Here is a 15,189-nt window from a genome sequence, read left to right on the forward strand (position 1 = left end):
TTTGGCATCATTTCCTTATTGACAATGCCCATATGCTCCCGGGGCATAGGTGAGTTGGTTACGACGCAGCAGACTTGCAGAAGAGGGCAAGGGTTCGAATCCTGACGAAGTCAGGCAATACCCTCCTGTGTCGTAACCAACTGCACTTTTTCGATTTACCTCCTCACAGATGATCGTAGGGCCGACCGTGTGGGGCCGCTAAGGTGGCGGATCCACCTTTTTGCAGAAGAAAAGACAATGCCCATAAGTACATTTTGTTTACAACCATCTAGACGAGCTTTCCCATAAGTACATTTCAATGCCCATAAGGAATTGAATTAACATTATGGGGTAAATTGTTAATTTGAGTTTAGGCCGTTGCACAAAAGCAAAACGTTTAGAAGTAAAATGAAATTTTCCCTTATCTGTTAATCCTGTAATTTTTGACAATTGCAAAGACTTGATCGGGGGATTCTTGGTTCGGTTGCTAGACCGGCGCCGCCGCCTCACCGCCTTTGGGCCCGATTCGGCAATTGGGATGGAATGCGAGACGTTGATCTAAAGCGGACGGTGGATGATGTCGTCCTTAACAACTTGAATCAAGTTGTGTTGGATATGATTAGAGTCAATCAATTTTACTCAAGCTAATTATAATTTAGATCTGATGGAGAAATTAAATTGCATCAAAAAAAAAAAATAATAATAATAATAAATGGGCACAAGTCTACAGTATATTTTTTACAGAATATCTTACAATCACTTGTATTTAATATTGTTCTTATTATTATCTGTTCTCATTATTATCTCATCTCTAATTTCGATTGAGTACATTATAATAATTATGAAATAAAATTTATTATATAATTATAACAGTTAATGGATAAACAAAACATCATTGTAGGTGCATACCAACAACACACCTCCCACGACTTGAACCTTCCTGAACAACTTTCCATGGCTAAAGAAAGAAATTGAAAAGTCAATCAACAACAACGACAACAACAAAATAAAACACATTTGTTAGCATATACTATATTCCTCAATATACATCATAATGGCAAACAAAACATCTACCTAAAGCATGTCTTGAAACTATGAAGACACATGCCAACATATAAGACAATATATAAAGAACACCAGTTTTGTTTGTTACGCTCCCTCTTCATCAAAATTCGCAATATTTCTAAATAACTGTGAATATCTTCATTTTGTGCTGCTGAAGGAGCTCCATGCAAGCAAGTAAAAAAGAATGAATCTTTCTATTAATGTTATTTATTGTCTTAATGTAGCATTATATATATGATCTACTAAACAATATTGGTAGTCATTTTTTTTAAGTTAATTTGTTTCTAGTTTCAGTTAAAAAAATGGATATATAGAAATATATAAATCTTTTATGTTACTTGTACACTTTTATTGTATCTATCAAGAAAGAAGAAGATGCAATTGTCATTAATGGATCTTGTTGGACACTTCTCCATAATTGTTGATCAAGCGAAAGTGGGAAGGATAATTGGTTATGATATAATTTAATGGATTTGAGGATATATGAAGATGGTGTTCTTGATTAGAAATGAACCTATAATGTTGATCAAGAAGCTGATGCGAGCTAGTTTCTGGAATGACTGCATTGTGTATTGTTGTAGTCTATAGATTAATCCTTGTGGCAATTGAAGACCAGCATCATCAAGCTCCACTGCCCTGGAGCTCAAGCAATTGGCAACTTTGTTGAGATGGAAACTAATTCTCCCATCCATAATTCCTCCTCAATCTCGCCTTGGTACAATTTGAGAATCATTGTACAGCAGGAAGCTTTTGCTTTGAGTGGCATGGGTAAGACAAGTACATTCATTAGTACGGCTCCTATTTCAATTTTGGTCCACTCACAAAATTGCAAGTTTCTCCCATAATAATTGTTATATGAAAATAATCACTATTTATTAATCTAACAATGACCGTGCTTTATCATATATACAAGTTCTTTCCAGGTTTTGCAAATAATAAGCATTCAATTACTGCAACCACATTCTTTCAGAACTTAGGTTATGATTCCTTCGAATAAGAGAAAGGAGAGTGGCAGAAGGGGAAGGAAAAGAGAGGAGGGAGAGAAGTCAGAAGGTTGACTGCTTAGTGGCTAAAAGGAAAACAGGGAAAAGAGATGAGAAGGAACTAAAGGATCAAATGGCTCCTGCTATTGATCCATCGCCTTCTCTAACAAATTCATCTTCTATTGCTTCCCAGAAACCATACAACAGACGATAATAACCTTCAACAGAACATCGTCAACCTCCCATCAATCCATTTTCTTCTATCAATCTATCACCTTCTCTGTGAAATCGATCCTCTTTTATCGCTTTGCAGAAACCACCCAACCTCCACAAACAACTTTTTACAAGCACCACATCTTTGAGTGGGAACCCTAGCGTAAGAGGAGCAGCGGTGATTTCTCTCCATCAATGTGGAGTCAACCTCACCTATTTAGGTTGGGAGGCTCCAGTGGCAATGACGACCTCTCGCAAACGGTGGTGACAACCCCTTGCCAGGGGTGTCAGCAACTGCTCCAGCAGTTGTTCCTCCGTCCCACAGCAACAAACAACATTGTGTACAGGCAGTCAGGTTGTGTGGTTGGGGGCAAACTGATGCCACTGGAATTCGGAACCCAGTTTGCTAACTAGAGCATGACCTGTAGGAGATTAGATGGAAAGTTCGGATTAGAGTTAGGTGATGAAGAAACTCCAAGATCTAGGATTGCCTCAACTACTTTTATTATTAATAATGCATCTTGCTTTCGCACTAGCTTTGCCGAAAGTAGTTCTATTTCACTAGCTATGAATGCTGACTGGCGCAGGGACAATGCAATATTTAAACCCATCCAATCTAAGATCACCACGCAAAACAATGTGGAGGAAACCCATGTGAAGAATGGCCAAAGTGCATGCAAGAATAAGATTGATAGGTGAATCAACTTAGGCAGAATCACGCCACTCTTACAAAAGACAGTAGCATTTGGGACCAATTCAATAAAAATAGATGGAAGAGATGCAAATAAGATCAGTACCACAAGGCCTACATATGAGACATGATCATTACAACTGTACATAGTTTTTTTTCATGATTATTTTGATATTGATAGTACTGGACTTGTTATTGACCTTTTACTTTATCTTGTATTCATGTTATCCCCTTATGCATACTTTGAACATTTGTGCTCACTTTTCCAATATTGTCTTCAACTTCAAGTTTCCTATTGAGTTGGTTGTGCTAGATACTCCATGTGATTGCTTCTTGATCAAGTTATGTTCTCACTTTGATATTGCTTTAGATCACACATGTTAAGCTAAGTCTTTCATTAGGTGGATTGACCTCAGGTGGGATGGCATACTAGCCAATATCATCTAGTTCAAGCTACGCACCAAGAGGACTTTCAAGCTATGCCCCGAGACAACGACACAAAGTGAGATTTTGAATCTTAAATTTTCCTATAAAGTACCTATTTTCCTAAATAACCTTCAAAGAATCACACAAAAATGATCAAGCATAACAAAGGCAATAGATTGGCAGAACTACATGTCATATCTTACCATAATAAGACGGTTCTTATGGTACACATTAACACCAAAAATTCCTAAAACAGGAGCCTCCTTTGCAAAGCCAATTGTAATCCTCACAGACACCTGTATTGTGAGAAGTGGTGTGTTAAACAAAATAACACATTATGCCAGACATGCACTTATGTAAAGTGACACAACATTGTAAGAAAGACATAATACAACAACCACCTAGTCTTATCCCACTAGGTGGAGTCGGCAAAGTATAATATGGATATGATAAATAAAAATATAAACTTACACTTTCTCCATCCACACCCACTTGGGGTTTATATGTAATTGTTTTTATAGATTTCAACTCATCTGCAATGCTAACTTGCTCAACAGGCTTGCCTCTTAGTATAATATGAAAATTTGAGAATTTCCGCATATAGAGAATAGAAAGCATAAGCCTGAAAAGTAAACTTCCATTAATATAAAGTTGGATATATGCAAACCATTCCATTCACATATGAGAACAGGGCATAAACTCACCCGCAGAGAATATTTAAGCCTAGAAGATACATGGCAATGGACAATCTCTTTGTCAGCTCTTGAAAAGCCTCCACTGTAAGCTTGATCTCTCAGAAATATATCCTGTGGTGAGTAAAATTTAAGTGTTACATTGGTTAATAATAAGAAAAATAAACTTTTTCTGATAAATATATAACAAGGGCAGTAAGAAAGAAAGTTAAGCATGTAAATGTTTCTGGATATGGATGGAGCTATTAAAAAATGCAGTAATTGTGCAGACAGAAATGTTAAACAAGTTGTTATAAAATAGTGTAGACAAGAACGCATGATACAGCTGGCACAGAAATTATTGTCAAGCTAAACATATTTGTGCATCACAATGTGCTTTAAATTGTTAAACACGGAATTTTCTTCAACATTTGGGGATACAGATACTGGTATTGTTAATAGAAAAATAACACATTTATGCAGAAGACAATGATACACCACAAATTATTAATTGTGTTGTAAAAGGCACATCTACCCATAGCACAGAATAGACTGTACAACTTAATACACTTGTGCATCATCTTAAAGGCTCAAACGGGAATAGAGATACATACTTAAATGTGAAAAGCTAGGTAACAAGTGAATCCTCCTATAAGAATTAAGAAGATGGATCCATAGCACTAAATGCAGATATAGAATTATAGTAGCAAAATTTCGGACTAGTATATAATTAACAGAAACCGTTTTGTCTCCAGAACAATATCTATCCAACACACTGTTTTCTCTAGTAATTGCTACCACATGGCATAACCAAGCAATCCTAGTCCAGTGACATCATTTATTATCACAGAGGAAAATACTTTTACAAAATAAAAAACATAATCACTAGAAACAGTTCAAACATTAATTAGTTGCATTGTTCTAAAAAGCAGTCCACGTGACAGTGTGCACACATGATGATGCAGGGATATAACACAATGCATATTTACATATAATAATACATTTACTCTTCAATCGGCTTGCCAAAGCTAACTATTTGTTAGTCCGCTCAACTAAATATCCTTAGAATAAATTTAGATATGAAGAAGATTATTAACTTAATTTGTCTTTGATTGAATGCAAATATATAAAAAAAATGACAAGACAGAAGAAAAGAGATTCCATGAACAATAGATATCATTAAAGTAAATGAATGATCCTTTGATGACTAAGAAAATAATTATTCAGATACAGATCTTCATGAGCAATCCATTAGCCAGAGTGCTCACAATCAGCAAGAGCAGTAGAGTACCAATTTTATAATCTACTAACATGTGTAGACACTAGCACAAAAAGTGGATGCATGGTTTGCGAATTAAGTTACCTCATCATCATCATCAAAGTCCAATTCCAGGAGCCCATCATCATTCATCCACAAGTTATAAACCACTACTTTGGTTCCATGCAGCCCAATATCTTCAAACTGAATAGTCAAAGAGAAAAGTAAGATTTATCTTATTTAATTAAAATTATGAGAGGTTTCATGCATACTAGAAGTAATTCATTCACAAGAACCATAAGAGAACAACATAGCAATTTTTACCTATTAGTTGTAACTACCCAGACAAAATGAAATCAATCATATCTATCAAGAATATCATGTTCTTCATTTGGAAAAAAAACAAAGAATTTTCAACTAATATAAACAGTTAAGATTGCTCATTTGCCAAATGACAAAATATTTCTACCAACTAAATTATTCCTTAAATCATATTTAGCTAAGCAAGTTAATTTACAATAGGGCACATCAGCAATTATTAGTCCAATCATGAACTCTTACAAGTTAATTTACAATAGGGCACATCACAAGAACCTTTTCCATCTTTTATCCACAGCCCAAAACCCAATCCAAACGCTATGTAAGTAGACCCGACCACGGGCCGGGTCCAGCCCGGACTCGGACCAGGTCAACGGGCCGGTTGGCCCGTTGACCCGGTTAGCCAGGCCGAATCGGAACTGGCCCGATAGGATGCCGGGCCGGTTACGGTTCAAGCCGTTTGGAACCGGCAGTTCATGGGTTTTTTTTTAATTTTATGATTTTTTTTATATAAAATATATTTATTTTTATTTAATTAAATTATAATTTAACATGTCGTTGCTGGGGATCGAACCAGGACATCCCGGGACACAAGCGCATATACTCACCACTGTTCTACAACATCTTTTGTTTATAAAATTATTATAATTATATATATACTATATCTATATTTATTTAATTCAATTTTAATACACCGTTGATGGGGAAACAATTCTCACCGGTCAAAGACGGGACGAATTGTATGTGCCAATGACTTTTATACATAATTTCAATACGATATTATATATAATATAGTTATATATTTATTTCAAATATATTATAATTAAGAGGATCGAACCAGAGTCTCCCGCGTGAGAGAAAGGAATACGCATCACTAAACTACATCGACTTTTCTCTCTTTTTTCAATATTTCTTTTATATACATTTTAAATTTTTAATATAATAATATCTCGAACCGTCGCGAACCGTGAACCAAACCGTGAACCGGCGGTTCCGAATCGTGAACCGTAACCGTCTTGGGCGGTTAAGGTTAAGGGTCGACCTGCCATGAACCGTCGAACCGGCGGTTCCGAACCAGCGGTTCTGAACCGTGGTCGGGTCTAATGTAAGTAACCACTTACTGAGTACACTTCTTAACAGAAGCACACCCAAACAACTTCTAAATCTTAATCAATAGCTATAAGTTGAGATAATTCAAGGCAGCTGAGAGATGCTTCTCATGGTTTTACTTTGTGGCTAAGGTGCTTCTCGTGGTCTTACTTTTAGACTGTGATTGCTTTAGGCAAGAGAAAAGAGTGTGTTCATGATTCTTAATTCTCAATTCTTCATTTCTGTCTGATGTAGGGCACACCCTAACTGAATAGCCCCTTGAGTGGAGATGGTCACTAAATATAGGCCTATTCTCATCAAATCTGAGGGACCCCCCCCCCCCCCCCCCACCTCACTAAGTGCACCTAGACACTTAGATTAGGGTGCCTGGTAGGCTAAGTAAGCCCTGCTAGGCGAATCACACAAGAACATGTAAAGTCACCTTTATGTTTGATTCGCATCAAGCTCCCCTGTCTCAAACCATAGTCACCCTCAAGATGGACTTAACCCATAATCCACTAAAAACTCAGGACCCATGAACTGGTGTGCTGGCTTTAACACCATATGACATAAGGGCACAGTCCAGTACTCAAAAAGACTAAATTGGTTTCAGATGTTCGCTTAGAAGACTGCCAAGATCCCACAACTTGGTCATGTGGGATTAAGACTTTCCTAAGAGGAAACTATTGCAAAAGGAAATGAACTAGGGAAAGATTTCCCAAACTGCTCGTTCACTCTACTTAATAGGGTTACAATGTAGAGAGGGAAGGAAGAGGCAGAGGAAATCTTTCCCTCACAAACCTATATTTTGCCTTCTACCTAAATCAGGTGGAAAGCCCTAAAGTTAGGCAAAAGCTCAAGTTTAATACAATGATATCTTTACATTTCTAGATTTTACAAAATCAAGCTTAGAAATTTAAATATCTCTCTCTTCCTCTTTTCTTCCCTCTAAGAAATAAGGAATTTCTCATTATCTCTAAGGAAACATAAGCTGCAAACTAACATAGAACCAAAGTTGAACCTGAAATCACTCAAAATATTGGGACAAAATTGATGAGGCGAAAGGATAAGTATTTCATGAATAGAAAATAAATGCTCCCCTAAAGAAAAAGCTCTCACACAAAAAATCAATTAAAAACAATCCTAACTCGTTTTTGTAGATTGTCCCTAGTTATTTCCCTCCCTGCTAGGAAACTCAATCTGAAGGAGCTGCACCCAACCACCACTAACTACCTCTCAGCCTCACTCATCATGTTAGGTGCTAAGACTAGGCTGCCTGACAAACAGAACTAATGTGCTCACTAAGCGAATCACATACAATAATGTGCATCTACTGACTGCATCACGCCAGATGTAGATCAAAGTAACTATGGTTGTCCTCAAGACATGATTATTTTATAACATGAAAAGTGTTTGATTGACAAACTAATCCTACCGAGTAATAACATTGTGTGGAGTAAGTGATTCAGGAATCTAATCAAATCAGAATTAAATATTCTGTTTTCTCTTAATACAGAAAATTAAGTCCTATTTTCGATAATTTGCTTTATTGAGTCAATTTAAAAAACCAAAGAATGACAAACTAATACAAATGTATTGAAAGCAAGATAATACAAGGAAATATATCAAAGCATAACACACATTCCTCAATATGCTTTAGAACCAGTCTTGAGTTTTTATAAAGAAACTACCTGTAGCAAAAGCTCTTCCATTGAAGAAAAGGGGGGCCAATCAAGGATGGCTTTCAAGCTACTATCCCATTCATCCTGTGAACTCAAGATTATTGGTATTTTCTGATCATTCACTATGTGGAAATCAAGCTGCAAAGAGAAAAGACAACAGGTTTACCACATTGATGAAAATACCTATTTGAAGATGGAAATATTGAAAGAGGATTATGTTACCACAGGAACGACAATGTCATCTTTCATTGTTCTTCTCAAGAATGTATACGACAGCAGGCCAATGCACAATGTTACATTGCTAGAAAACACAGCTATAAAGTATAAGAACAACAAATATAGGAGAATACCTAATAACTAGCTTCACAAAATCATATAGATGGAGAAAATGACAATTGTCTTCATTCAGCAAAGTAATAAGCTAGGACAGAAACTGAAAAATGTAAAATGTAATAAAATGAAATAAAGAAAACAAATTATGGTAAAGATATGCACATACAGATACTTTTATAGTAGCTGGCAACGCTCAAAGCAACCCTTAACATGTTTCATATTAGCCAAAAATGTAATAAAATGAAATAAAGAAATTTACAAACTTGAGCAATGTGGTAAAGATATGCACATGGACAGTTTGAAATGTGAACTTACATTTTATAGTAGAGCTATGTTTGTAATGATGCAAATACAAAGATGTACTTCATTCATAAAAGCAAACAGACATCCCTTGAATGATACTCATGAAGATCACCCTTAAGGAAAAGATGGTCGATGTTTTGTTTCACTCTTATGGCATAGGCATGGCATAAAACTTAGTCACTTGTGATGCTGCTACACGGCAATTGTGAAACACCAACTACATTGAACAAACTGCTGGTTGATACTAAAAATCCATGTGAGGCATCTTTTCCATATGCCAAAGCTCAAGCAATTTTCAACAAAGATCTCTCTTGAGTTCACCCATTAATGTAAGTCATTTGGGTTTATCCATGCTCAAAAAGAAAAATGGAGGACTCTAATATGTTGAAGGAGCCTCCACACAAGGAATGACCAATCTTATGCAGTTACAAGCAATTAAAGCAAACCTACATTCCCCAAACAACTCATTTGAAGATGCAGTGAATGATGTCATTGCAAAAACTTAACCTTCCACGGTTAGCACAACTATATACAAATAAAGCATATTGTGAGTGATACTCAATGTCATATTAATCCACTGCATGGATGAAAGTCCAGCCTCAGAAGACAAACATAGTTGGTGCTTTGTAACTAGTATTTTCGAAGAGAATAGAAATGAAATGCATTGTAACTGAGCTACAAAATCTATTTACTAAGAAACTCTTGAATATTCTTATTTGTTAAAAAATTATTTATATGATAATGAAAAGGCTTCATCGCATTTGTTAGAGAGAATGACTTGAGGTATATTCACCATCCAATTACTGAAGTTTCTATTCCTCCCTTGCTTAAAAATGAATATGCATTAAAATTATCAAAATCAAAATATCAGAGACGTTTACCTTGTAACTTTTGTAGATACTCATTATAATGCAGATATATAAAAAATGATTAGGACTAATCTTTAGCAAATTAGAACACCATATTTAAGTACAGCAAAATGTGCAGAATTTGAATATCAGAAAGCATTTTAATGTACATGTATAAAAGCTGTAAATCATTGAGAACAATATTCTAAAACAACAGTGACATTGTTATGAAGCACTAGCTCAATTAAACAATACAATCTGGAATTGTAAAAAATGTTAACAAGAATTTTATCAATTTAAAAAATATATATATCCATAATAAAGTTAAAAAAAAAGTAATGTCTCATTTTAATCATCAAACATTGCCCAACTATTTGGGGTCAGCAACATGAATTTCATCTCTTTATTGAACTCTATGCAAGTATAAGGAGAGCGAGTGGGAGTCATGATCAGGCGGTAAGCAGGTGTACAAGTTCAAGCAGCATGTGAAAGTGATCAGACAGCAAGTGGTTGTTCATAATTGGTCGGCAAGCAATGGAGCATGCAACAATTGATCAAACAGTGAGTGGTAGTGCATGTGGCGGGTGCAAGCGATCAAGTGACAAGTGATGACACAAACAGTAGTGCTGCAAGAGACAGGATGTGAACGATTGAACTATTGAGCGATATTAATGAAGATAAGACAACACAAATGGGAGATGCAACAGGGTAATTTTATTATTTTGTCCTCTTCTTCCCTTCCTCTCCTTCCCATTTCCCTCCTCTCTGTTCCTTTTTCCACTCCTGTTTCCTTCCTCCAGGGTAAGTAAACCCATAATGTATGAGAGGATAAATTCTTTTTTTTAAGTATACATTAAATTTAAATTGTTCCATAAACCCACCTCATAAGTACAATTTAATCTTAAATGATGTTTTATTAGATGCTTAGAATTTCAAAATACAAGGAAATTAAATGCATATATTAGACGCCTACAAACATTTCTACCAATGAACAATAATTTTTATTTCTAATGGTCAATTAAATTTACGCAAAAAACCTCCAATTTACTAATTGTCCTTGTTAAAGGTTACTCTTTCCTAAATTTCCCTATTATGGTCCCATGAAAAATAATATACTCATGTTAGCCTTAGAACATGAACAATGTACAACTCAAAATTGTTCTGAGTAAAAACAGAACTGAGACTACGTTAGGGATTTTACAAATTAAATTCTATTAAATTTTTTGTATTTATAATTATTTCTCATAACAATAGTTTTCCCCCCTCTGATTTTAAGGGTCCTAGATCTGCTGCTACAAGGAATGAAATCGGTGACATTTTTGTACCTCACTTATGAGATCAGCATAGTTTCTATAAATTGTGAAGAGGGAAATTGAGCATGGGGTAAGACAATAAGCACATAATGGAGCACACATTCATGCATAACATGCTTATCGCTCGGAAAAAACTATTAAATGGAATGTTTTGCCATGCCACTACTAGTAAAATGTCCCGAGAGTGCAACCGAGTATTAAGGACTTCTTGAATGCATTAAATGAGTTGTGAGCCAATGACTTCCCGCCAAAAAATTCCATTATGCACAAGGGACTATAGACATATATGTATAAACAAAAAGGAAATATTTAAGATATGTACAAGCAGTGGAATTATTGTGGAGTAAACATGGCTTGCGAGAAATTGATGATCCTCCTATGCCACCTAAAGCTTTTTAAGAAAATCATTAGTCTACATAGTTTGACCATAAAGCTTTTCGAGCTCCCTTTTGCAATATTTGACCAAAATAGAATATGTCAAAGACTCAGCTTAATTCTAAATCCGCATAAATATGAAAATTTAAACTTGCCGGAACTTGATTATAGCAACAATATTCTAAAGCTCAAGAACTTCAAGTGGACATAGCTATGATTACCAAAACGAATGATAAACTAAAAGAAGGGATCAGCATTCCATCCTTTAAATGCCCTAATGCAAAAGATTAGAATCAATGAGAAGAAAACAAATTGATCACTGTAAACCAGCTTATAGATAATAAGAATGAAGAAACAATTAAACTATACGGAAGAATCTACAAACAATTGAAATAAAATGTAGATTAAAATGTATCTCTCCAGTTAAAATTCAAACAAAGGAGAAAGATTGATAAGATAACTGGAATTTCCTTGAAACCTGATCCAAGAAAGTAAAAGGAAGTTTTAGCAATTATTGGACTATATTAGTTTAATGTTTTATCCAGAAAGGAATCAGCAGAATTTTGTAGAGGGTATGAATTGCTGGTTAATGTTGATACTAAAAGGCTATCTCAATGTGTGTTGCATAGATGACTTCATGCGCCTCACTTATCCAAACCAAATGCATAATAATATTTTTTATGAAAATAAATGAAATTAAAGATGAGAGAATAGTAATTACACTGGCCAATGGTTGTCTTTGACCTCTTTGTTGAAAAACCAAGGCTCATGCATCGTCGTATACCTTCAGGGTCCATACCCCCTCCATCATCTGCAAAATTCTCCTTGGTAAATGTAAGAAAACCAACAACCTACCTTCTACCTGTAACTACAAACAGCTGTAGATAGAAGCAATAATGGAGCTGATATTGGAAAAGAAACTCATGGGCCATAGCTGCATACAACAGTCGCTAGGGGAAATAGTGGAACTGGACATCAACCAAACTATCTATAGCCAATGTACAAAAACTATGCCAAATTCTCTTCCAATAGTTGCATCCATTCTAAATTAAATGATTCTGATATTAAGCAGGGGGATATTTTCTAAAAAAATAAAAGGAAATGTGGACATGTTGGAATGAAGAAATTTCAAAAACACAAAAATAACACAATAAAGTATCTTTACTACATACTTAAATTCCTAATGCAGATTCAAATATCTGAATCCAAATGAAGATGAACCATATCTTAGCCAATGATCAGAAGTTTTAGAGAAGCAAAACTTCAAAAAAGTAAAACAAAATAATAATAATCCTTTGCTGGACATATTCATGTTACCAAATCCTACTCTGGTTCTCAGCAGGATATAATTAAATTTGGATCAGTACTAGACAATTCCATTTCTACTCAGAGAAGAGTTGTGTGGATGAAAAGTACCTTGAAAAAGCAACATAGGACTGTTATCTTTTGAGTTGCTGACCTTATCAACCTTCACAAAGGTTGCACCATTTTGAATCTGAAAAAACAGATTATTGGAGCCTCCAAATAGGAAAAAAAATGTTTCAACTATTCTTCAAACCATTCAGAGATGATGGAGAGGAAAATAAAAGCATATAACACAACTTAGGATCTGATATTATCTCAGAAATGCTGTAAGATCTTATTCAGATGAAAGACCAATTCCAAAAGAACATTTAAGAGCCAAGCATACCTCATCAACCGAATTATCAAGGAGTTCAGCTATAGCTGCATATACAGGATAAACAATGATAAACATCATGCTTAAGCCAAATATATCTTACAAGCAAGGTTTTAAAAATCATACACAAATGGAATGCTGCAAAATCACAGAATAGCACAATGCATATGCAATATGTCAATGACTATACAGATGCATATGAGGTAATTATTAAGAAATTATTTGTCTGGCATTTAAAATTTGATGTGAACAATTGGTAAATGAGCACAAGACAGATAACAATATGCGACAATAGGTAGTATTCCTTTGAAAAACAAGAGGAGGCAAGATATATCTCTGATAAGAGATAGCAACTGTTGGATTGAACAAATGCATGTCATGGTTATAAAATAGCTTGATTTATTAGGGAGGGAATAGTCACTAATGCCTCTTTATCCATTCATGGTATATCTCTGATAATTAGCATTCAGTGCACTGAGACAATGCATGTCATGGTTCTAGACAACTTGACTTAGGGAGGAAAACTTATTAAAGTCTTTTCATCCGATTTCATGGTATATAGAACGTAAAACCTTCAAATTCAGGACTTAACTGAACAAGTCCTACACTCTCCATCCTACATGTATTTAACACATTACAATTAATGGATATGAAAGATGCATTTGGCCACTAGTAAACAACCTGGGACAGGTATATAAGAAAACAATAATTAGTTTTTATGAGATACTAACACTTAAACCCCCTGAAACAACTTTGTGATTTAACTACTATATTATGTACAGAATTTTACAACAAATATTAACATCTGCAGGATCATGTTGATGGAAACGCTGAACAAGAAGATGGCTGATGGTGCAAGTAGTAGTTTTTTGCTTTAATATTGCATAGCTAAGTGGGTTAAAAAAAGTTTTTTGAGCGCAACTGCTAATACTATACAGTTTATCTTTCTAAAGAAAAGGACTAAAAAAGCATTGCAGCCATCCCTTAATTGTTTTGGCTCCCCACGTAAAACAAAAGTTGTTTTCTTTTGCCCATTGGGTTACAACTTACAATGAGGATTAGCAACCTTGCCCATGATGGCTATCATACCAAGCAAAATTCGTCAAGAGGGATGCATACCACCAAAAGCCCACTTGTGCGAAGTAGCGTTGGTGTGCAAAAATTTTGGATGCACGCGCGCTCGATCAAAATCAGATGACTCCGGCGCGACTGCAGCAACAGGGGGTAGCATAAGATGCAGAACAGAAAACATCAAATAAAAGGGTTGGCTGAACTTCAGTGATATGAGGTACAAAGAACCATGCCGGGCAGAAGGCGAGACTCCTGAGGGGACTTCATACGCCCCTGCTCTCCAAAAGTAGCGGCATTCGAGAACCCTGCGCCTCTTCTGCTCTTCGTCTCCCTTCGGGGCCACGGAGGAGCGTACCCGATTGACGCCGCCATCAGCTGACGACCCAAGGACCACCACATCGTCGCCAGGAGATTCGGTCGGCGGCATGGTGGCGTGGGGTCCGATCGCAGGCGAAGCAACACAATCAGAAACCCAACGAGAGTTTGGAGAATCCGGGCGAAGCGAGAGAGGATCGAAACCCTACCAAGGATTTGGGATTTGCAACAAACGACTCCACGAATTTGCATCGTGATTTTCTATTAATATATATAGATTTCGTTCCGATATATGCCACGTGGAATCTTGATGAAGGTATCTAGACTAGAATCAAGGGCTACGATCGATCCTAATAATTAAGCTTTTATTCCATAAAATAAAATAGGATTAATGGGGGGAAATATTAATATTAATATAAAAAAATAATCTTTTAATTCTTGTCCAAAATAAATTATGTGCACGTACCTTTAAGTTATCACCATCTGAGTAGGATGATCAATCAGTGCCCTTTTAACTTTTGTCCAAAATAAATTATGTGCATCAGTTAATAATTGAATCGATCAAACCGTTTAAATCA

General features: G+C 35.7%; 1 pseudogene; it reads right to left on the reverse strand.

The window, feature by feature from the left end:
- Positions 1–1,076: 1,076 nt before the first annotated feature.
- Positions 1,077–14,819, reverse strand: LOC141824233 (protein MICRORCHIDIA 2-like; annotated as a pseudogene).
- Positions 14,820–15,189: the final 370 nt, after the last annotated feature.

Source organism: Curcuma longa, chromosome 1, assembly GCF_044706935.1.
Source record: "Curcuma longa cultivar G26 ecotype Majalengka, Jawa Barat chromosome 1, ITB_CL_G26_1.1, whole genome shotgun sequence".
Lineage (NCBI taxonomy): Eukaryota > Viridiplantae > Streptophyta > Magnoliopsida > Zingiberales > Zingiberaceae > Curcuma > Curcuma longa.